The sequence below is a fragment of the Callithrix jacchus genome, chromosome 11 (genome assembly GCF_049354715.1).
Source record: "Callithrix jacchus isolate 240 chromosome 11, calJac240_pri, whole genome shotgun sequence".
Classification (NCBI taxonomy): Eukaryota; Metazoa; Chordata; class Mammalia; order Primates; family Cebidae; genus Callithrix; species Callithrix jacchus.
In genome coordinates this window covers 123,430,830-123,455,993 of record NC_133512.1, presented here as the reverse complement: position 1 = coordinate 123,455,993, position 25,164 = coordinate 123,430,830, and the positions used below count along the sequence as shown (strand labels likewise).

The 25,164-nt window shown below is 37.5% G+C and overlaps 1 long non-coding RNA gene across 1 annotated transcript; it reads left to right on the top strand.

Annotated features, from left to right (window-relative positions):
• Positions 1 to 501: 501 nt before the first annotated feature.
• LOC144578463 (uncharacterized) lies at positions 502 to 25,164 on the top strand. Its single transcript, XR_013524302.1, has 3 exons — positions 502 to 944; positions 18,496 to 18,590; positions 24,882 to 25,164. It is a non-coding gene; the product is annotated as an uncharacterized LOC144578463 (long non-coding RNA).

Here is a 25,164-nt window from a genome sequence, read left to right as displayed (position 1 = left end):
AAACTCCGTCTCAAAAAAAAAAAAAAATTGATTGAATGTTAATGTTGCAGCTATATTTGCATTTTCTACTTCAGACCTACCATCATTAGGGAGAGACAATGGAACCTACAATCGTAATCTGTAATTCTTATCGTGAATAGGATGTTTTAGTTACGGTACAAAATCTGAGCACTTCTAACTCCTCTCTTTCTTTCTGTATTTTAATTTCTATATTTTCAGTAGAGATGGGGTTTCACCATGTTGGCCAGGTTGGTCTTGAATCCTGACCTCTAGTGATCCGCCCACCCTGGACTTCCAAAGTGCTGAGATTACAGGCGTGAGCCACCGCACCTGGCCAGTATTTATGGGCATTTTTGGTAACCAGTGTGTGCCATTGATTGTCATCTCTAGAAGGCTATAAGCAAGCAGACACTGGGCTAGTTAGCAAGGGGTCTATCACAGCTCAGTGCTGCTGTCACAATCACCTGCTCATTCGCTACCTTTCATTGTCACCTGGGGAGTAGGGCAAAATGGAAACCCTTCAAGGCCAGGCACAGTGGCTCACACCTGTAATCCCTGTGCTTTGGGAGGCCAAAGTGAGTTCTAGACAAACCTGAGCAACATGGCAAAATCCCATCTCTACATAAAAAGAAACCCCTCAACCTGAAAAGCCAGGTGAGGTGGTATACACCTGTAAATCCAGCTACTCAGGAGGCCGCGGTGGGAGGATTGTTTGAACCTGGGAGGTAAAGGCTGCTGCTGCCGTGAGCCAAGATCACACCCGCTGTACTCTAGCCTGGGCGACAGAGTGAGACCTTGTCCAAAAAAAAGGAAAAATACTGGAGACTGTGATATATTAATCTTTATGACACCATTGGTAACAAGCAAACCAGTCAAAATGCTTTATCAACTTCTTAGCCAAGTTTAACCCTTTTTCAAGGAGCTGGATATCTTAAATGCTGCATGTAAGTGGAATTTTACAGTATTTGTGCTTTTTAAATTTGCTTTTTTTAATGCTGAATAATATTCCATTCTGTGTATATACCACATTTTATTTGCCCATTTGATGGACATTTGGACTGCTTCTACCTCTTGGCTATTATAAATAGCATTGCAATGAACCTGCTATGCAAATATCTCTATGAAGTCCTTCTTTGAATTTCTTCGGATATATACCTAGAAGTAAGATTGTTGAATCATGATAATTTTATTTTTGATATTTTTGAGGAAGTTTCACACTGCTTTCCATAATGGCTGCACCATTTTACATGTTCACCCACAGTACACAGGGTTTCAATTTCTCTGTATCCTTGCAAACACTTGTTATTTTCTGTCCTTTTAAAGATAGCCCTCGTAATGGACAATGGTTGTTTCTATGTTGTTCTATCAGCTTTGCCAGCCAGACTTTTGGCAGGGATATTGTACAGCAAGAAGTACAGGGATATTGTCCATCAAGATGGAGGATGCTTGGGTGATCTCAATTATAGGCTAATAACAGAATTGTAAGTGTTGCAAAAGTCACAAATCTATACATTCATTTAATGTGAAATGGTGTAATAATAGCGAGTAGTTAAATAGCGGTGGCTTCCATGCACAGTAGCAGTCATTGTGGACGTGACAGCTGCAGCAGCAACGTTGTCAGAAGAAGATAGCTTGGGTCTCCCAGTCCTGTTCATAACACCATCTAGTCATGGGATATGGGAAGATACTTAACCACTCTGAGCTCATTTTCCACATTGTGAAGTAGGGATGACAATATCTCCTGCACCACACATTGTTGGTATGAGGATTAAATGAAACTATGTACATAAAGAGTCTGGCATATTATATGCTCTCAACAAATCTTAGCTTCTTTACCCTTAATCTCCAAAGCCATTTCTCATGCAAGTTAATGTATTGAGAGATCAAGACCTGAATTTTTAATAAAATTCTGATATGAAGTTTCAAGAGACATTTAGCAGCTCCTGTAATTTTTAGGAAGGTTTTTCTATGGTTGTCTATACCCAGCATTCAGCCTGAAGAGACCCTGCATGAAGAGGAGTCTACTCAGATAAGATTTCAGGAATTCTTCAGGAGAAGACTTTCCTCGATCCTTGGGTTTATTACAAAAGGTTTAATCAAAAATGTTGTTTAGCGTGAACTCTTCTAAAATCTTAAGCAACTAGGGCTGAAACTCTATTGCTGCTGCTGCTGTCACGTCCACAATGACTGCTACTGTGCATGGAAGGCACCGCTATTCAACTACTCGCCATTAATACACCATTTCACATTAAATGAATGTATAGATTTGTGACTTTTGCAACATTTACAATTCTGTTATTAGCCTATAACTGAGATCACCCAAGCATCCTCCATCTTGAATTGCTTGCTGTACTCTTAAGCTCAAATGGACAGAAAGAAGACCTCACTCTGATGTCTCCAATAGTCCACCAATCCATTCTATTTGATAAATGCAATCTGTTTACAACAGAGCAGACAGAGAGGTTTTAAAACATGAACCAAGTCACATCATACCTCTACTCAGAACTTTGCAGGGTTTCCTACTAGAATTTGTAAACCTGCAGAGCCAGGATTTTTTTACTGTTTTTTGTTCTTTTTTTTTCACTGCTGTAAACACGGTATATAGAACAATGCCTGACAGAAAACAAGCCCTTAATGCCTATTTATTCAATAAACACACACATGAGTAAAGGCATAAGTGAAGAATTCAAACTTAGAGACTTTCTGCATAGTATCCCTGGGTTCTGCTGGAACGTCATCTTGCATATGCTTCTAGGCATTTCTTGGCTTCTAATCAAGGATTCTGAAAAGTGGTCACTCAGATGTTTGGATCCATAATCAGTGCAGGCATCTCTCCCAAAAGACATCTGGGCTTAAACATTGTGAACTCCTTTCGACTCTTCTCCCAGAGCAAAGTGTTGCTCTAGTTCAGCCCCCAAGTCAGGGTACAGACTCAGGGCCTCCGTGTTGGGGATAAGCAAGTCTAGGACACAATTAGTACTCTCAGCCCATCGAAGATGCTCCTTTCACAGATGGAGGCAAACAAGGGTAAGTTAAACAGTCAATTATCAATAATGTTTTGCTCCTTCTTTATAAATAAGTTTACCCCAGGACTTTAAAGGTTACACTTAACTGAACTGAGTTGTTCAAGTTTGATCAGTCATTTCTTTCTTTGGATAAGATAGCCTTGCAAGAATGATGGCCTATCAGGAAACAATTTTCTTAAACCAAGTAAGCTAGCAATAGAATTTTATAGGAATCAATTATATTCTTGACAGCCAGGGCCCCTAAAATTACTGAATCAATTAAAGTGTTCTTCAAACCTATAATGTTTAACCAACTCTCTACTTTTGACTAGAAAATTAGATTTTACATGCCGACTGTTAGGCTGTGTGTGTGTGTGTGTGTGTGTGTGTGTGTGTGTGTGTGAAAGAAGTTCTTTGGCTTGCTGAAAATTCAGTACTGGAATAAAATTCATTTAATGTTGAGCCTTCCCTACAGAGTTCTCCTGGCATGCCCTGTTGTGCTGCAGCAAAAAGAGAGAGAGAGAGAGAGAGAGAGAGAGAGAGAGAGAGAGAGAGAGAGAGAGAGAAAGAGAGAGAGAGAAAGAGAGAGAGAAAGAGCGAGCGCTCTGAACTGGCTTACCAATTACGTCAGGAATTAGGGACTCTCATTGGTTTGCCTTCACATAGTTCATAAATGATCTGACTAATATTAACTCTGATCAGTGCAACCAAGAAGCCTTGAACTCTATGAATGTGGGTGAGAGATCCAGAATGATTAAAAATAAATTTATTCTCTAAAAAAACATATAAGGAGAGAAGAAAGGCTACTAGATTGAAGGATCAATGAATGGAATAGAGATAAATGAATACAATGTCTTTGAAATTTAAAATCTACACATACCGCCTGAGAATCTTGTTAAAAACACAAGTGTTCATTCACTAGGCCTGGACAGGGACTGAGATTCTACACTTCTAACAGGTTCCAGAGATGCTAATGCCGCCGGGCCACAGACCACACTTTGAGTAACCGCATTTCAGAACATGCAGACGCAAAAGGCCTAGTTTCACAGGTTGAGCTAACCACACAATTCAGGTAAAGTCCAAAAGCGATTTTAGAAAGTGCATGAATCACTGACATGACCATGATTGCATTATGGGAAGGATTAGTGTGCTATAATTCGAGCTGTCTTCCTCTCACAAGTGTGAATCGCTGATACTTGGTCTGGGGTTGTTATCCTGAGTCTTCACTGCTGGAGTCCTAGAGCTACAGGATGAGTCTTTTCTCTTTTTTTCTCACTGCTTTTTTTTTTTTTTTTGGAGATGGAGTTTTGCTCTTGTTACCCAGGCTGGAGTGCAATGGCGCGATCTCGGCTCACTGCAACCTCCGCCTCCTGGGTTCAGGCAATTCTGCCTCAGCCTCCCGAGTAGCTGGGATTACAGGCACGCGCCACCATGCCCAGCTAATTTTTGTATCTTTAGTAGAGACGGGGTTTCACCATTTTGACCAGGATGGTCTCGATCTCATGACCTCGTGATCCACCCGCCTCGGCCTCCCAAAGTGCTGGGATTACAGGCTTGAGCCACCGCGCCCTGCCTTCTCACTGCTTTTATGAACACTGAGGGGATGAGTCTTTTCTTACACTATTTTAACATATATAGGATAAAGAAACTGATGAGTATGCAGAAACACTGTATAAATAAAACTGAGTGCCCCGAATGACTGACATAAATAGGGAGAAGCTGTGAGTCATTGGAACAACAAAAGCTCTCGTAGAAGTCTGCCTGTGGACAGGATTTGAACTCTAGGAAAATCTACAGAGTATGATGAAACCCGATAGGAAGGCCTGGAGAAGCTCTGCCCACTTGCAGCCCCGCAGCTTGATGCTAACATGCCTCTCACATCAAGTGCCAAGACCCATGGTGGGCCATTGTGATCATCCATGTCTCTCCCTAGGCATGTTCAGCATCAGAGGCCGTGCATTTGACAACAGGGAACAAAAGAAAAGAGACGATTATGCAAGAAAGCTCTGGTGAAGATACCAAATAAAACCACTGAAAAGAAGTTCTTTGGCTTGCTGGAAATTCAGTACTGGAATAAAATTCATTTAATGTTGAGCCTTCCCTACAGAGTTCTCCTGCATGCCCTCTTGCACTGCCGCAAAAAATAAAGCAAAGTCAAGTTATTTTCCTCACCACAGACTGAATAGAAGTGTAAGTTGGAAGAAATGTGAGTATATCCATAAGCAGCAAATTCACCCACCTACAGTAAGAAGGCTCATAGACCTTTGAATCTGATGGCTTCAGGGGTTGAAGCTCTCAAATAATAAAATATGAATAGTGTGTTTAACAACACATAAATACTATGACCCATAATATAGTTCTAGACACATTTATTTTGGTCATGATATGTCAAATTGAATACTGAGTTGAAGAAAATGACTTATTCTTTATTCAGCAAGTGTTGAAGTCAGTGTGACTTGCCTGAATATTGCAGAAAATGTTCTAGAATGTGCAGGGTAGACACATTCTAATAGGTTGGGCTGGAGGCCTGTGAGTATTGGAGTAAAATGGGTGGGGGAAATGAAGCCCAAAGGAATGCAGTTATGGAAGAAAGTATAAAGAAACAAGACAGAGGGCCAAGGGTTTAGCTTTAGGAAATTTTACACTTAGGGGCAGGTGGAGAGAAAAGAACCATGCAAGGTCTAGAAAAGGAGTGGTCAGAAAAAATAAAGGAACAGGTAGGATACATGTGAACAGAAGTCAAACGAAAGAACAGCTCAAGAAAGGAAGAGAGGTGTCCAGCAGTGTTATATATTCAATAAAGATCAAGGAGTATGAGCCTTCATAAAGCTTATCAGATTTCGTAGTGGCTGGTCATTACTTTACCTTGAGTGTGAGCTTTATTAGATCCAATGAAAATGAGATTAGAAAGGTACTATGATTTGGATCTGTGCTCGCATTCAAATGGCATGTCTAATTATAATCCCCAGTGTTACAGATAGGGCATGTGGGAGGTGGTTAGATCATGGGGGTGGATCTTTCATGCATGGTTTAGCACCATCCCCTTGGTGCTGTTCTAGTGGCAGAGTTCTCATGAGAACTTTTTGCTTAAAAGTGTGTGGCACCTCCCCTCCAATCCTGGCTGCTGCTCCAGCCGTGACAAGTGCCTGCTTCCCCTTCACCTTCCACCATGATTGTAAGTTTCCTGAGGCCTCCCCAGAAGCTGAGCAGGTGCTGCCATGCTTCCTGTACAGCCTGAAGAATTGTGAGCCAATTAAACCTCTTTTCTTTATGAATTACCCAATCTCAGGTATTTCTTTATAGCAATGCAAGAATAGACTAATGCGAAAGGGTTAAACTGAAAGGATAATTTGTTGCTGAGGAAGTGGAGAAGTTTGGCTTTGTATGAAAGAAGATTAAGCAGAAACAACAAAATTAGGTTTTTGAGAGCCGAATAGAGAGAATAGGTTTATGTCAACATGACAGAGAGGGGATCCACGCCAGGTGGCTTCCATCTCCTCCTCACAGTAGATGGTGGCAGTGCCATTTCTGAGACAGAAAGGTGGGATAGTGCTGGAGTGCTGAAACAGTTGGGAAATTAGCAAGAGAGGAATACAAAGACTGCTGAGCAAAAACATAGGTACACTTGGAGGTGATATAATTTAGTATTGAAATTATCTTAAAAACATATTTTATTTTAAAATACTGTCAGTTTCTTTATTCCTTTAGTTTTATCCCTCAAAGTATATCTTTAGAAAACAATTTTTTAAGAAAACCCTTCCTAAACAAATTTATTATATTCATCTCTCTGTACATAGCTCTACTTAGCCAAAATCAGAACAGTAAACACAGAAGACACGGCAGGAAAGAGACCTGAAGTTCTGCTCCAGCCAAGGAGCCCGTTCCTTGACTCGTTGAATATGCAAAACTATAATTATCACTCCCAGTCATAACCCACTAGCTTCCCTACTCCAGTGTTAAGAGAACACACAAAAAAAGTACATAAAGATCCTACAGTCCTCTTAACATTACATAACCAGCCAACAATAGATCAAAATTCCCAGATCTCTTGTTTTGAGGCCCAGTCCTTGTCTCAAGCATATCTCTCTTTTTTGCTAGAACTCTCAACATAGACCTGAGTTCACCCAACATTTGATATATTTGGTAACTGGTCAATTTAATGCTTAAATCTAATAGGATTTACCAAAGGGATGTGTCATCATTTTAAAATGTTTAGTCAATTTCATAGTTGTGCTACACAAAATAACTCTCAAAAATGATTCTACTGATTATTTGATGATCTATAGTTATTTTAAGTGGACTCTCTGATTACGTTCTCTTAGTCCATTTTGGCTACTATAATAAAATACCGTAGACTGTGTGACTTACAAATGACAGAAATGTATTTCTCACAGTTCTAGAGAACTAGAACTTCGACGTCAAAGTAGAATCGGTATCTAGTGAGGATCCTCTTTGTGGCTTGCAAATGGTGCCTTCTTGCTGTGTCCTCAAATGGTGGAAAGGGCGAGGGGCCTCTTCCATAAGGGCACTAATCCCATTCACAAGGCTCCATTGCCCTGTCTTTATCACCTCTCAAAGGCCCCATCTCCTAATACCATCACCTTTGGGGTTAAGATTTCAACATATGAATTAGGAAGAAGAGTGAACAGAAACATTCAGATCAAAGTATTGACTAACTAATTCTTGGTATTTCTTCATAGATAAGTTACCTATGTGTTTATATTATCTTCATATAAAGATTTCTTCCTTCCCTGTAGTCACCAAGGGGTGTGTGTGTGTGTGTGTGTGTGTGTGTGTGTGTGTGGTATGTGAATCGTAGCTACTATTGGCACTGGGCCACCAGCACTCTTTTGCCTAGTTCCTTGTGATAGGGTGTGAATTCGTGCAATGTTTGACCTATTTAAAAGTATAGTCTAAATGAAACCATTATTTCTTTTGTATAAAGCTAGTTGCTGATAATGGGATTAAGCCTACAACTTTGGACTCATTACTATTGAATTCAAACTGTCTTAGTAACTCCCAAGGGCATTATTACCCTGAAATACATTTGGTTATAACTCAGAATACAATCTCATAATAATATATTAGTATTGTTGGAATATGAAATGCTCTGGCAGTGTGTTATAAAGCAAGGAAACAGGAGCAGGGATTGCAAAAGAGAGGGACATACTAGCATCCACCAAACGTGTGCAGTGGTAAGCAACCAGAATGTTGGCTGCTTCTCATAGAGCTGAGGGTCAAAAGCTGGGGGAGTAGTCCAGGGTAATTTATGCTGGTCAACCACTCAGAGCAAAGCAAGAAGGATATCCACAGGCAGGAAGGTAAGACAAGAGTTAGAGAAGCAGCAAGGAGAACCTCTTGCTGAGGTCAAGCTCCACCAGTGAAGCTCCTCTTAGGGAGAGGATCAGTTTTTGTTGTAAACCCAACACACTAGAAATTAGTGGCTTAAAACAACATCCACTCATTATTTATCATGAGTCTATGGATTCATTGGGCAGTTATCTCTGATGAGCTGAGCCAGGCTCCACTGATCTTAGCTAAGCTCTCCTTATGTGTCTGTCTGTGGTCTGCTGGTATGTTGGTCAGGAGCTGTCTGGTCTAGATGGCCTCACGGCGGAAGACTCAGTTTTTCTCCAGGTGGCTCTCTTATCCTTTCAGCGGATTGGCTGGGGCTTGTTAGCATGGCAAGGTAAAGAAAAGAGGCAGAAATATTCAAGAATTTCTTCAAGCCTTTGCTTGCCTCTAATTTGCAATTGTCCCATCGACCAAAGCAAGTCACGTGGTTAAGCCCAGAGTCAGTGTAGGAAGGCACTACCAAAGAATGCTAGTGCAAACGGAAACCATTAATGCAATCAATATTCCACAGGAAGGAGCTAATATCAGGGCTCTGGTGGTTCAGACCCAAATGATGAGGACAGGTAAATGCATATACTTTCAGATAAAGGATAGTTTGGGGCCTGATGTATGGAAAGAAAGTATTTAGCTCATAAATACTTATTCACTTGCTCAAAAGAAATTAAAGAAATAAAGACCATTCGAATCCTGGCTGCACATTTCTACCTGCTGGTCTCAGGTCTTATATTACTTATTAAATATAATATATATATATCTTTTTTTAGAATTTGTAATCTTAGAATATTCAAAGTATGAATAAGTAACAGTTCTTCTGTGCCTTGCTTTTGTTTATTTTGCAGTGTATCTTGGAGATTATCCCATATTAGCCCTTAAAGATTCCTTTTCTCTTTTTTAACTAGATTCTCTATCATAGTATGGATACCATAATCTATGCAATCATTCCACTGGTGACTGGCATTTAGAATGTTTCTAATCTTTTGCTATTTCAAAAACGCAGCAATAATTTGTAAATACATTACTTCGTGCACATGTGAGTACATCTCTAGGATAAATTCTTAGATGACGGATTAATGAGTCAAAGGTACAGACATTTGTAATTTGGATAGAGCTCTCCATAGGGTTTGTACCAATTTACACTCCAAAAGGGTTGTATACAAGAGAGTTCCTCACCCTCCTCTCAGTGTGATACTGACCTTCTCTATCTTTGCAAGTGTGATTGGTTAAAAGTAGCATCTCAATGTTGTTGTCATTTGATTTCACTTACCTGTGAATGTGTGTTAGTCCATATTTGCATTGCTTTAAAGAAATACTTGAGGCTGGGTAATTTATAAGGAGGTTGAATTGGCTTATAAATTACCCAGGTAATGCATAATTAAGTTCCATGTAGTGAGAAAATGTGTAGATTTCTGAGACAATCTTTTGCAGAGGGGTGGGGCTATGTAAGGTGGTGGCTTGAGAGTGGTATTCTAGGCTAGTGACAGTAGAATTAAGAACATCATCCTTGGCATCAAAAGGGGATTTGAGAATGTCTAAATGTGAGTAAGCAAGGGGATGAAATGTGCTGTGTTCTCAGGTGGGAGAGAGTTGCCAGAGGAGTAAATGTTCTGATCCTTTTCAGGAAAAAGGTGAAAGTTGGGAAGTTCTGGTAAATTCGGTTAGTAGGTCAGGTCCAGATGACTTAGAGCAAAAATCTGGGTCTCACATTTTACAAAATTTGCTTTGCGAGGCCTCTAGCCTATCCAATAAAAGAGTTTTTGTTTCTCCAAAAGTAAGTGTTGGAAAAGTTAGGACCTCCTACACTATTTCTCAGTAATGCAAGACTCTTTTATGAGGGACTGGGTCTTACCAAAATTAGGTGGTTAAAATGTTAGCCTGGAATCTAGGATTCTGGAGCGCTGCTGCATAGCCAATTCCTGAGAGAGGCATGAAGAAAAACCATAGAAAAGGAAGAAAGCATCTCAATTCTCAGAGCATGGGGGGTTCATTTCCGAATATGTGCAGGGGATAAGTACGACTTAGCCAGTTTCCCCTTAGTTTTCAAGACTGGGAGCAAAAGCAAAAATCACCCAGAATCAGAGAGTATTCTTTCCTCTCCCAACCTTGGAATGAAAAAAACACATTCTGCTAAGTTAATAATTAAAATAGATGAATGTATCAACATTCCAGTCAAGTGTCCAAACCAGATAATTATGGTATTCAGATATGGTGATTTTCACTTCATTCTAAAATGGGCTGAAATTCAAATAAAAGCCATTACCCAGTTTTATCTTAGTGGCTATCTGCCTCTATATATTTGAATTAATCAATGTGTGAAGATAGGGATAATCCCACACTCCTACTCAGATTTGGATTAAGTTTAATACTGAGGTTAAATATAGTTGTCTCTACTGAAATTTAAAACTTACGGGAGGATTGAATATTAAATATTTCTAGCCACCTCACCCCTGCTTTTCAGGGAAGGCCTAACTCCACTTCTGTACATGAAATGTTGTTTCCCATTTAAAAGCAAGAAAGAAAATAAGTGATGAAAGGTAAAAACGTTTGTCTAAGGAGATAAAAACTATTTTGTGGGATTAAAATCAATAAGCATTATTAATGTAAATGATAAATGAGAATATACAAATCAACAAAATGGTGATAAAACAGTAATTACTTTAAAAATGAATACCTTAACATAACTTAGATATAGAAAGAGAAAATTAGGTATAAAAAGTTGAAAATTATGAAAATATATAATAAACATTGATACTGCATTTCCAACTAATCTCTTCCAACATACAATGACAAGTGAAAGAAACAAGATAAAATGGGAGGCAGAAGACAACAGCTAAAATAGAGAAAGGTCTTCAGAAATGTGAAAAGAGTATGATCTTTTTATTTAAAAAAAATACACAACAGTACAACTAAAATAATCATGTATTAAGCCAATGTCTATTAGTGTTTACTTTGTGTCAGAACCTGCTGTATGTGCTGAGGATTCTGGGGACCTGTCAGTGAACTAGACTTGCAGTTCTCAACCATTAAGGAATCATTTTTGCCAGGAGGTGGTGCTAGAGAGACAGATGTAAATGGCAATCTTGGTAACATCTTAACACAGAGGGGATAAAAAGCTTTTCTTCTTTTAAATGTCCTGGGAAATTCAGTTGGGTGAAAACATAACAACCAATACAACATAAAGGAGTCTGAGCTAAATGATCTCAGATACATGTAAATAGCAGGAGGAAAAAATGTGGTCCAGCAATGGCTAGGATCCAAAAAAAGCCAACATAATATTTTAGAAGTCATTACTACCTGGTGTGGGTGGTGTTGTGTGGCCCTGCATGGCCTTAAAATGCTATTGCATGCATTTTTAATAGTTAGAGGATGTGTGAGACTGACTTAAGGGACCATAAAAGCAGGAAGAAGTGAGCGAGTCAGTGCATCCCCTGTCAGCGCCTAGGGGAAGGGGAGTAGGCAGGGAAAAGGAAGAGGCTGAAGAAAGGTGGACAAGGTTATCATAAAATCCAGATAAAGAAGAAGATGAACGCACAGTAGCACAAGGCCAGTAAACAAGGTAGAAAATGAGGCTAAATGGAATTTATTTGATATCTTAAATGCATAGTGTAGCTGTGGTGGTTGTAGGGACATACGGGAAACACTCCTGAGGTAACTGAGGGGCAAGCACATTAAGTAGAACTAATTTCTTTGGCAAGTTACAAAAAAGTGGAAGCAGAAGGGAATTCAAATGTGATGAGAATGCCTTTGTATGGATGACTTAGACAATTAGAAGTTAGAAGCAAATAATGATTGTTATGATTATGTTTTTGACTAAGGAAAAACTGCATTATGATGGGATATGATTAAGTCATTGTCAACAATTCCTAAAGTTTACAACTGTTGCCATATCTCTTATAAGTATGAAAGGTAGCACTTTTAGACTACATCACCCACCGCGATAGTTCCCAGACTATCCCTTCCACTGAGGGTAGCAGGGAATGTTACTGGTATAATATTCATGTGAGCAGCCATGTGATGCCTCCTTGAATGGCCTTTTCTTTATTTCTGGAATGATCTGGGCATGAATAAGGAAAGCCAAAAGACGCTAAGAAACTGGCTTTCGATGTCCCCACTTACTCTAGCAGGCATGCTTGCTTACCTCTACCCTTAGCCTTGAAATGACTCACCTTGAAAAATTACAGGCCTGAGCAGAATGGCCCTAAAGAGTCTTTGGTAAATCATGTATTAGTTCCATAAGGAACACACTGCAAGGATGATATCAATTTCTCCCTTCTTGTTCTTAACTTGAGTCAGGTAGGTTTATGTATCTTTTCTTCTTGAGCTCCATTCATTTCCCATTACCACTGGCATGTATTTATTTCTTTTTCGAACAAATTTACCTGTCCATATGGACTTCTCTTCAAAATCACTAAAACTGAAAAGAACTCTCAGCAGGAATATAGCTCTACAACTTCTCAGCTGTATGGCTTGGGTGAGTCCTTTAACTCCTCTGGATTTATGCCAGTATTTCCATCTGTAAAGCACACAATGGTTTGACGAGGTCATCATTTCCTGACCACGGCTCAAGAACCCCTAGCTGTTCAAGTCTGTGTTCCAGGTCATTTGGGTCAATAAAAGTTGTAATATAAATAATAATTATTTTAAATTTACCACAAAAACAAATACAATTGAGAGGCCCCAACTGCACAGCAGTTGAGTATGTGCTATGGTTAGTGGAGGTCAAGTGAGATTGGCAGCACTTTACCAAACCTGTACATAGAAAGCCTCAACAGTTTTGATTATCATTCAGTATTGTTTTGCATTTGGTCTTACTGTGGTTTTTAATTGCATTTAATCATTGTTTAAGACAAGCGTAAGGAGCATTGATGTTCACCTCTGAGTTAAGGAAGAATGATACGAAAATGCTAACTATGTAAAATTTACTTAAAAATATTTGGACTTTCATTTTATTAATCACCCAATGAGAGTGATGAAATATCACAATAATATGTTCCAGGGATACTAATGAAACCATTTTTAAAATAGAAAATATGATTTTTAATTTAGTTTATCTTTTTATTTATAGAGAATAAAGTGTAACCAAGCCAAAATGTGGGTTCAATTCCACAAAAGAGAAGTATTATGTCAAAAAATATAAATAGTTAAGGTCCTTGCCAAGCCTTTCAAAGCAGTGGTACTAATTTACAATATAACTAGCAATGTAAAAGAGATGCTGTTTCACCAAACTCACACCAGCAATATGTTTTAGCTAAAAAATATTTTTAAGAAGAAAAGTAAAACGCGTTTGTGATATAGTCACACTTGTCCATTTTCACATTTTTTTCCTGTGCTTTCAGTGTCATAAATCAGTATCAAGACCAATGTAAAGAAGCTTTTCCCTTATTTTTTCTTCTAGTGGTTTTACAGTTTCAGGTCTTACGTTTAAGTCTCTAATCCACGCTGAGTTGATTTTTGTGTATTGTGTAAGACAAGGGTCCAAAGTCATTCTTTTGTACGTGCATGTGCAGTTTTCTCCACATCATTTATTGGAGAGACTATCCTTTCTCCATTGACTGCATACATGTGGGTTTATTTCTGGACTTTTTATTTCCTTACTCTGGTCTGTGTGTCAGTTTTTAGGCCAGTATCACACTGCTTTAATCTTATAGTTTTATAATATATTTTGAAATCAGAAAGTGTGATGCCTCCAGCCTTGTTCTTCTTTCTAAAATTCTTTGCCCATTTGGGGTCTTTGTAATTCCATGTGAATTTTAGGATCCAGAAGTTCCACTTGTGGGTATATGTTCATAAGAAGTGAAATCAGGATCTTGAAGAGATATGTGCATCCGATGTCCACTTGTAGCATTATTCACAATAGCCAAGATATGGAAACAACCTAAATGTCCATTCAGAAATGAATGAATAAAGAAAATGTTGTATATACATACAAGAGAGTATCACTGGGGCTTAAAATGTTGGAAATCCTGGCATTAGCAACAATACGGGAAAACCTGGAGGATATTATGCTAAGTGAAATAAGATAGTCACAGAAGGGCAAACACTGACTATTTTCACTTATACAAGATAGCGGATAGTCTAACTCATAGAAACAGACAGTAGATAGTAGTTGTCAGGGGCTTTGGGGAGAAAGAATGGGGAAAGATGGTTATTGGATATAAAGTTTCAGTTATGCAAGGTAAGTAAGTACTAGAGATCTGCTCTACAACATAGTTCCTATAGTTAGCATGGTATTCTGCCCTTAAAACATTTGGTAAAAGGGTAAATCTTATGTTAAGAGTTCTTACCACACAAAAAAGTACATGGTAAACACTAAGTACACACTATCCAGAATTAATGTTAGCGTTTTGCACATTTGCTTTAAAATTTTAAAAAATTATGAATAAAGTTGAAGTACTATAGGTTACCCTTCCTTCTTGCAGGCAAGCATTGAATCTTTGATATACTTAGTCTCTTTTATTTTGTATGTATATACGGTCAATATCTTTACACTTTTTGTGAATGGTGGTTTTTTTGAATTTGTTAAAATGTAAGTAATTATATACATATTCTAGAATATCCCCTTTTCAGCTAACATTTATTTTTAAGAACAATCATACTGATACTTAGATACCAATTATTGCTTTTAATTTCTGCATAGTATGCTATTATATGACTATAGCATATTTTACATATTTATTTCTCTTTATGTAGTAAATTGCATTATTTCCAATTAGTCTCAATTGCAAGTTATGCCACATGTTTACTTCTGCTTATGTACAAGAGCTATTCAAGCAGTAATACCTAAGAGCAGAATTACTGTTTGTAGAATGTTTCTTTACATTTTATAGATAGAGCCAAATAGTCTTCCAACTGATTGTTCCAGTTTTCATATCCAATAGTAGTATCTGAGAGATCCTCATCTTAACATTTAGCATCAGAATATATTAAACTAATAGCTGTGAAATGTATCTTTTTGTTTTAATTTGCATGTCCTTGATTTCTAGAGAGGTTGAGCACTTATTCATATGCTAATTTGCCATTAGGATTTCTCTTCTATGAATTGTTTCTGTTTATATCCTTTGTTTTTCTTTCATGTTGTTTGTCTCTCATTTGTTTCTTTTTCTGAGTCAGCATCTTGCTCTGTGGCCCACGCTGGAGTGCAGTGGCATGATTATGGCTCCCTGTAACCTTGACCTCCTGGGCCCGTGTGCTCTGCCTACTACAGCCTCCTGAGTAGCCCCCGCTACTCAAGACCACAGGCATGCACCATCACGCCCAGATCGTTTTTTAATGTTTTTTATAGCGATGGAGTCTCACTACATCTTTTGTAGATCTTGCCGAGGCCAGTCTCAAATTTCTGGGCTCAAGCAATCCTCCTGCCTTGGTTTCCCGAAGCACTGGGATTACAGGTGTGAGTCAGTGTGTCAGACCAGTTATCTTGTTTTACAGTGATTGTAGAATTTCTTTATGTAGACTGGATACTCCTTCTCCTTATAATTCTGCCAGATTTTGCTTTATATATTCTATGCCTTTTTTAGGTGCATATAAATATGTTTACACCTGATATATCTTCTTGGTGGTTGTTCCTTATATTGTCATATTTTTTCTTTACTTTCTTTATTAATGCTTTTTCTTTTAACTTCTGATATGTCTGATATTATTGTCCCAAGGGTTTTTATTTGTTTTTGTTCAACATTTTATTGGTCTAGTCATTCTATCTCTTTTTTTTTTTTCAATTTTCTTCAACGTTATTTTAAATGTGTCTACCTTGAGCAGTATATGTTTGTATTAGATGAGTTTTATACATTTGTTACATTTATTATAACTGAGGTACTTTATTTTTTCATCCTTTTAGTTTATTATGCTTCTCTTTGCTTTCTATACCCTTATTTTATGCTAAGTAGTTAATTGTCAACATTTTTCTTTTTATCGCTTTTTTGTCTTTTTTTCTTTTGTCCCTTTTCATTTTCTAATGGTGACCTAACAAATTTTAACAAACATTTTACCTATGTATTCTTCCTGAAAAAAACGCAAGGATTTAACATGCTCTAAAAGTACTCCCTGAAGTCACCTATTCCATGTCCTTTTCTATCATTGTGTATTATTTTAATTCCATCATTTATGTAGAGATTTTTTTTCCTGGCAAGTAAGAATTAGTTAATTTTATTTTCTAATATATTTTACTTATTTTATTACTAAGCTTCCTCTGCCCTATAATCTCTCCTTTCCCTCTGGATTTGCTATTATTATTATTATTTTTTTGTCATCTTAGTGTTTGCAAGTTTAGTTTAAACACTCATCTTAAGTGGAATTTTCTTTTCTCCCATCACCCAACCCTTCTTTGTGCATTTTGCCTAGAGCTGCCAGTCGGTAACTAAGTCTTACTTATTTATCATCTGTTTATTTATTTATCTTTCGTCTTGGGGCCTTTGAATATCACAGTTCTAGTCCTCAAGCAAAGAAGCAGCTTGGCTCATGTCCTGATCTGTGGGGTCTTTGTCTAAACTTCCTCCTTCCAGCCTCCCTCCCTTAGCCATCCAAACACTTAGGTTTATAAGAGCTGTGGCCCTAGCTCTTAACATAGTTTTTCTTAGCCTCCTTTCTTGAGGAGACAGTCTGGCCCCAGCCTTAAATTTCATGTGGCAGAACTGGCTTCTGCATCCTTCCAGGAGTGGAGTAAATTTGGTTCCCATTACCCAGAAAGTCTCAAATTTCTAAACTACTTCAGATCTAAGTCTAAAGACCAACAAGTTTGTAGCTTCAATCATCACTTAAACATACGCTTCAGTTTTGTTTCTGTTCTACAGAAATGTTTATATTATTCTTAGCATGACTGGGTCTTATTAATTAAAAAAAAAAAAACTTCAGTTGTCTTGTGCTTAGGTCAAGCAGGGGCCAAAACTTACAAATTTACGATATTATTTTGGTTGAACTTCATTAAATCACTTTTATAAACACCTAGGAATATGATAGCTCCAAAAAATACCTATTACTCATTGAATTTGCTATGCTTCTGCTAACAGTGATAGCGGTCTATTTCCACATGATTGTTGACCAGTTAAATATCCCCTTTGGAGCACCACATTCTTTGCCAAAATGCTTTTTGGAATCATTTTTATTATCTTTCCTTTTTTATATATAAAATTGATCACCAGGTTCTATCTCCTTTTTTTTGATTCACTGTTGCAATGCTTCTACCCATTTCTAGTTTCTCAACACTTCACTCCTGTACTGTATAATAGCCTTCTAAGCATCTGCTTAGCCAGGACCATCTTTTTTTTTTTTTTTTTTTTTTTTTTTTGAGACGGAGTTTCGCTCTTGTTACCCAGGCTGGAGTGCAATGGCGCGATCTCGGCTCACCGCAACCTCCGCCTCCTGGGTGCAGGCAATTCTCCTGCCTCAGCCTCCCGAGTAGCCGGGATTACAGGCACGTGCCACCATGCCCAGCTAATTTTTTGTATTTTTAGTAGAGACGGGGTTTCACCATGTCTACCAGGATGGTCTCAATCTCTTGACCTCGTGATGCACCTGCCTCGGCCTCCCAAAGTGCTGGGATTACAGGCGTGAGCCACCAAGCCCGGCCCAAGGACCATCTTTTAAAACGGTGGTTCTCAAATTTTAGTATGTGTTGAAATCACCTGAGGACTTCAAGTGATTAAATCTGTTAAAACACAGATGGCTGGCCCCAACTAGAGCCTTCCTGAGCCTATCCCCAGGCTCCCAGTTTGTGATATAGTAAGTCGGGGACACGACCTGACTCTGAATTTCTAAGCAATTCTCAGGTGATGATGACGGTGGTGGTCTACTGACCACACTTTAAGAACTGCTAGTTAAAAACACTGTTCATGTGTTAGCACTACAGTTCTCAATACCCTTCAGCAGTTTTCTATTGCCAGTAGCATATCTACATTCCCAAGTTTGAGGTCCTCTAACGTTGAACCTCATTCCACTTTCTGATTCTATTTCCCCAGCTCTGTGGCGGTCTTATAGCGAATTATTTAACCCACTATACGTTATTCAAAAGATCTTACATCAAGCAGTATTTTTTTTTCATGAAGAGTGGATTCTTTTCTTATCCAGTAACAAACAGCTTATACATGTTTAAGTAGTTGCAGCGTTCTTTTCTTCCACAATACTCTATTTTTTTTTTCTATTTCAGCCTTGAAGACTTTACTGGATTTACATTACACTTTAACTCTCCACTCCCCTGGGCTGTATTTAAGACATATAGGAGAGTAAAATATGGAGACAGAGGTAAGAATCCACCATGATTAAGTTACACTGATCCTTTTCCCTAAGCAATGGGTTAGGCTTACTTGCATTTAATAATATGACAGCTTTGTTTCCCCCTTTTTTTTTTTTTTGGTAGTTCTTAAAAAATATCTTTGCCTATGCAGCCTGTTTCAATTTTGTGTATAATTTTCAGATATTTAAGAAGATTTGTATTTTTAATTTAAGGTTTGACATTATATTTATATTATATAACTTGGTTTTCCATTATTCTAGACGATACCTGTCAGTTCCCTACTAGGAAAATAATTAACTATCACATTGCTTATTTCTCTCATCCTTTGCGCATCCTCTTCCACTGATTCTAGTAAAAAACATTGCCTATCTTAGTGTTTGCCTTCATGTGTTAAATACATTCATACTTCTGTTATTTGGTATGTCCGATACAATGTGTCTCCTTTCACTCCCAGATACCCGACATGAGGCAATCAGTACCACTTGCCTTTTTTATTTTCCTGTCTTAACTTTATTTAATTGCATCACTTCTATATTGTCAGGGCAGATAGTATCAACATTCTGCTTAGTAATTCTAATTCCCTACATTGATTTTATTATTAGTTTTACAGTGAAATATTTTCAATGTTCTCTACTAATCAGTTTGTCATAGTTAACCCAAGCCATTATTGTTTGGCTATAACAATATGGTTTTTTGTAACCTTTATCTTTGAAGGATAGCTTAGCCAGATATAAAATTGTTTGCTTATATTTTCTTCACTTACGTATATTGTAAGCGATATTTGTGCCATATGAATTTCATATTTGTTACTCACTTTAAAATAAGTTGGATTTTCCTTAGCCAACTATGTCTAAGTGGTAACAAAAAGACTGCTTCCCATAGCCCTGAGTCATTTATGAGATTCTCTGTGTAGCTCTACATCCTCAGCTTCTCTGAGTCAAATCAGAGCCAAGGAGGTTTATACCACCACCTTGCTCTCTTTAGTTCCTGTATGAATTGCTGCAATAAAAGAAAATAGCTTTTACTACACACTTCACTCTGAAGATGAGTTCTTCACCTTTAGAAAGTATGTTTTTGCGGCATGTCTAGATGTGCTGCCACTAGGCTTTCTCACCACTCTTTACTTTTACTAGTCCTTGTATTTCTTGGGGAGTCTGCTGATTACATTATTCCAGTTTTTGTGAAAATGGAATTTATGTTTTGTATTATTTGTCATTCTCCTTGTTGCTTTTGCACAAATTTTCAGGAGGAAAAGGAGAAAGATGTCAACTTTTGCAACTATGGTCAAACAAGAAGACTTTCTGTTATCTATTTTAATATGGAAATTATTCTCATACTAAGATCACATAAGATAACATTTTTAGTTATAAAAATAGCTTTTGCATAAGCACCTCCTACTTAATTAACTGAAGTCTCTGTCTTTTTCATGTTATTTGCTATTAAGCCAGATCTTCACTTTATATACCTACATGACTGATGTTTTGAACTTAGATGTAAAGGTTTACTATGTCATTTATATCTTCCATTGTTGAGTTTTTTCCATTATTGCAGCCTATTGACATGATTTTGCATTTTATTACAAAAATAGCAATTGTGTTACGTGTTATTTTGGAGAATGTTATTCATTCTTATTCTGGTACTAGGAAGAACTGTCACTTGTGTTGAACAAGCACTATGTCTTACATAAAATGCTTCTGTGACCGGCCTGGTTTCCCTTTCCTTAACAGCTGTTAGAAAATGACAATCCCATTTTTCATTCACTTAAGATAATTGAACACATCACAATGGCATTTGTTTTTATTATAGCTTCAGTTTTTTATTCAGATAACTTTAATTAATGCCATTTGTCATACCTTATTTAACACTGTAAGTCAAATTAAATTCTTTCTGCCAGAATTCTCTTCTTCTCAGGATCTGAAAACTTCAAAATGCAATGCTCTTAGAAATTGATCAAAAATGGTAATAAATATAGCAAACATGTTGAACAATACAGAGTCAAACTGACATCAATTAATTAGATTTTCTTTGGATGTGGTTATGCAAACAGTTTTAAATTCACTAACTAACTGTTCTCCATCCAGCTCATGTTTCCTCATCTTATCCCCAGGGTTGCAATGACAATTTCTATCAAAGGCATTATAGACATCATGTTCTTTGTTTGCAAATGTCCCTTTTGAAAAAATACCAAGTGTAGTCCTTACAGGTAGAAATTACTTTTTAAATGTTGATAAATTACTTTTTAAATGTTGAATAAAAGGATAAGTGAATAGTAAAATAAATTTCAAAGTATGAAAGTTATTCATAACCCATACTATATAATCTATTTCTGTTTTCACTATTCACAAACTACCTGCTTATATTTTGTATCAGTTAAAAAAAATCATGACAAAATTTATTTAAAGCCTCTTGATCCCTCTTCCATTTTCAGTTTGGCTCAAAAATTACCAGCAGTGTTTCTGTGATTAGAACTCTGTTTTTCAGTCTCTAGGAAGTAATTTGCCTTGGCCTAAACATCTGTCATTTTAAAGTTTGCCATTTGTCTAGACTGTGAACATACCCTTCTTTGCTCTTTCTACTTATTTTTCTGGACCTTCAAGAAGTTTCCTCTCTGCTTTTAGTGCTTGTTTTTTTATTCATTCACTATTCATTTATGCAGACTTAGTTAATTTCAGGCATTTGCTTTTTTACTATTATTACCAGACTGATACTTATCCTTATTATAGAGACCTTCGCCAAGCTTTGTATATACTCTTCTAATATCTGAGCTAATGAGAGAGATTGCTATTCACCACAGCAATTTCATTCAATGACTTAGTCTTTTCTTTTTCAGGGAGACATTGAACACATGGTAAGGATTTTATGTGCAGAAGTCTACCTTCCTCTTACAGAGATTCAGGCTACTGAATCATTGCTATCTTTAAACTATTTTATAAAATCTTATTAACTCTACTTTGTGAATCTGTTTGAAATAACTAGTTCTGTTTTTCTTCATTAATATAAATCTATGACAATGTAATTTATATGCAGGGTATTTTATTTTCTTTTAGATTCAGGTGGTGCATATGCAGGTTTGTTACATGGATATTGTGTAAAGCTGGAGTTTGGGCTTCTTAGGAACCCATCATCCAAACAGTAATTGTATTACTAATAGATGGTTTTTCGACCCTTGCCCCTCTCACTTCCTCCTTCCTCCCTTTTGGAGTCCCCGGTGTCTACTGTATCCATCTTTATGTTCATGTATATCATTGTTTAGCTCCCACACATATGCAGTGTTTGATTTTCTGTTTCTGTATTAATTCACTCAGGATAATGGCCTCCAGCTGTATCCATGTTACTACAAAGAACGTGATTTCATTTTCTTATGGCTGTGAACTATTCCATGGTGTATATGTACTACATTTTCTTTATAAGTGTAACTGGGAAAATATCAGAAAAAAATACTTTATCCATTATAGTTAAGAATAAGGATCTTAGATTTACATTTTCAATTAATAATTATTGTTAAAATTCTGTTTTGCTGTGTAATCACTGTAGAGGTTACAATAGTTATGTGTTTGTTCTATGATTTATTTTGTATTACCAGTTCACTTCCATGCAAAGTAAGCTCTTTATAAATAGTCTCAAAAATACCATAAATAGTTGTCTGATTTTTTTTCTCTCTACCAGCTGCCTGACTGTAGCCTGAGGGCTTAATAGATAATGGCAGTCAAAATGAAAGTTAAAAATTAACTTAGAACAAGTTTGCAACGTGCCTGGTACCTTGGGATTTGCAAATCTATAACTCCTTTTGCTCCTGGGAGCTGAATTAATTATGGCGAATCACACTAATTAAATTATTCACTAGGTCTTTATTAGAAACAAATCTATTATGCTATAGAATGCATTGTGGATTTGACTCCCAGCTTGTCATTATTCAGTATTATAAAATTCCTACTAACACATTTAGTTTAAATGAGAACTTGAAGCATATAATAAAGCTGCAGGCTTCTCTTGCCATTGTTTAGGTCCCTAGGCCTTCCATTTAATTCTCATTTATTGAATGGCCACATTATGCAAAACCCAAGTGTTACACCTCCTGTCCTCAAAAAGGTTACACTAAATCCCGATGTAACAAATTGTACATAAATAATTACTATACAGGGCAAATAAAAGAAATATGATAGGGAAATAAAGGAAGAAAAGAGATTGGCAGGAGGAGAAAGATGTACGGAGATGGAGAAGGATGCTCTAAATTTGGTCTTAAAGGAGCAGAAGGATTTCTACTGAAGGAAATGGGGGAGTGGCAAGAAAGGGCATTTAAAAGGACAAGATGAATAAGAGCCCAGGGAAAGAAGGTGTCTTGCCTGTTCAGAGAGCAAACAGGAGATATGCTAAAGTGTCAGGTGAAGTCCTCAGGTGCATGGCAGGCCCAGGTTCTCTGTTGCAGTGCTTGTTACGTTTTTGGTTTTGCTTATTAAGGTTTTGGTTTGAGTTGCTTGAGTCAGTGAGTGAAGCGATCATCACAGTCAAACTTGCTAGGTACAGGAGAGGCTTTGAGCTTGCCTCTGCTTTGAGCCACTTGAGCAAAAACTCAAAAACTTGAGCTCAGGGTAGTTATATGGCCTTAGGCAGTTTTACTTAACCCCCTATGCCTTACTTCTTCCTTGAAGATGGTCACAATAATATGACACCTACTTTGAAATAATGCTGTGAATTTAAATGAGATAATGCATAAAGGTGCAGAAGTGCCTCATGTAGCACCTTTGTGCAGTTTAGAACATTTTGGTCATCTCTCCAAGTGAATGCAACCCTTTTCTAGGGAACCCATGTGGATGAGTGGAGATGAAGATGGATTCCAGGCTCCTCATTCCCCCCACCCAAGCAACCTTGTATGGGATACAACCTGCACAACTGCACCCAGAAGCCCTGATATGAGGGCTTAGCAAAATGCTTAGGTATAACAAAATCTCAGTAAATATAGCCAACATTATAATTATTAAACCGAAAACCACTAAAATAAACACAGTATTGAAGCTTGGTCAGAGACTATCTGGTTAGGTCTATTATGAAAAGAGACTGATATTAACAATGTACACATAAGTCTCAGAAAAGAGTTCAAAACACAGAACTGGAAAGCAAACAGGCGTCCATTCTTGTGTGCCTCTCCTTCCACTAGATGGTGCTGGCTTTCTTCAGCTTGTTGCCTTGGAACTGCCTTCCATTTAAGAATGGCTTCTATTTACCAATAACTCAGTTGGTATCTGTGTCCCACCAGCCTCCTTCAGCTCTTTGCAGAGAAGGAGGTGTTTCTCTGAGAGCATGAATGTTGCTCAGAGCATGAACATCGTTCAGAGGATGTGATACTTACTGGACAGTAGAAGGGTATGGGAGCTCTGTAAGGCACTAAGGAGAAACTCCATTAACTTCCTAACACTTTGAATTCAAAACCAGTCTATCATCAATAATTAATGTATCAAATAACACCATCATTTTACAATTTGACTTTCTTGGGCGTTGTTAGAATATGGGAGTGAAAACAGAACATGATCATTCAAGTGTGTACTTATATATTTTAAAAAGGTATTCTCCAGATAACTAGACCCTATGCCAGAGGAAGGGGATCCCACCCAACTTATGTCCTAAGGGCATATTTTTGTTATTTCTACCTTCATCTTTTTTGATGTGTCATGTTCTAAAGACCTTGTGAGCTTTGCTACATATTATGTTTCGAAAGTCTTTTGGTTAAACTGATACACATCAAATTGTGAGAACAATTTGCTACTTAAGAAACGATTTGCTTGAACAGAGCCTGAACACCACTCAGAGGAAATGATTCTTACTAGATAGTAGGATTGTAAAATTCTACTAGAAGTAGGTTGTAAAATGAAAATTATCTTTTATTGCTGTTAAAGTCCAGCTGTGAATGTATCCCATGTTTGTATATTTTCTCCCTTTTTGTCACTCCCAAGTCTGACAAGTTTTAAGGAAAAGACATGAGACTTCAAGAGTACTTTTCAAAAGATTTCTGCAAACCATTCAAAACTATACAAATAAACTTTTTAGGTAAAGCAAATGGATTAACTAGCAATCTGTCAAGAGCTTTTTACCTGTGTTGGCCATGCATTCTGGGCAGAAATTGTGTTCTGTTGCTCCATATCTATTTGGGAATAGAGAGCATCTTTTATTAATTTAGATGAAAATCTCTATCTATGTTTTAATGGCAAAATATCTGCAAAACAAGCAAAGGGAGGAGAAATTGCTGAAAATGATCATGATCTTTTCCAACCTAAAATTCTCCAGTGGCCTCTTGTCTTTTGCAGTGGTTCTCAGGCCCAGACCACTTTGAGGGAGAGCTTCAACACACAGTATGTGAAGGTAATGTCCCTGTGGAAGGAAGGATGTGTGACATCGGGAGATGGGGAGATGGGGGACAGGTATTACAATATCCAAAGGGAATGAGTGTTTCAGACGTTAAGACTTCACAGATGGCCTTTAGTGATTCTGATGAATAACACCGCTACCCTAGTGCACCCAAAAGAGAAAGCCTTTTCTCATTGCCACTGTTCTGGAGAAAGAAACAAAATAAAGCCCCAAATTCTTTTT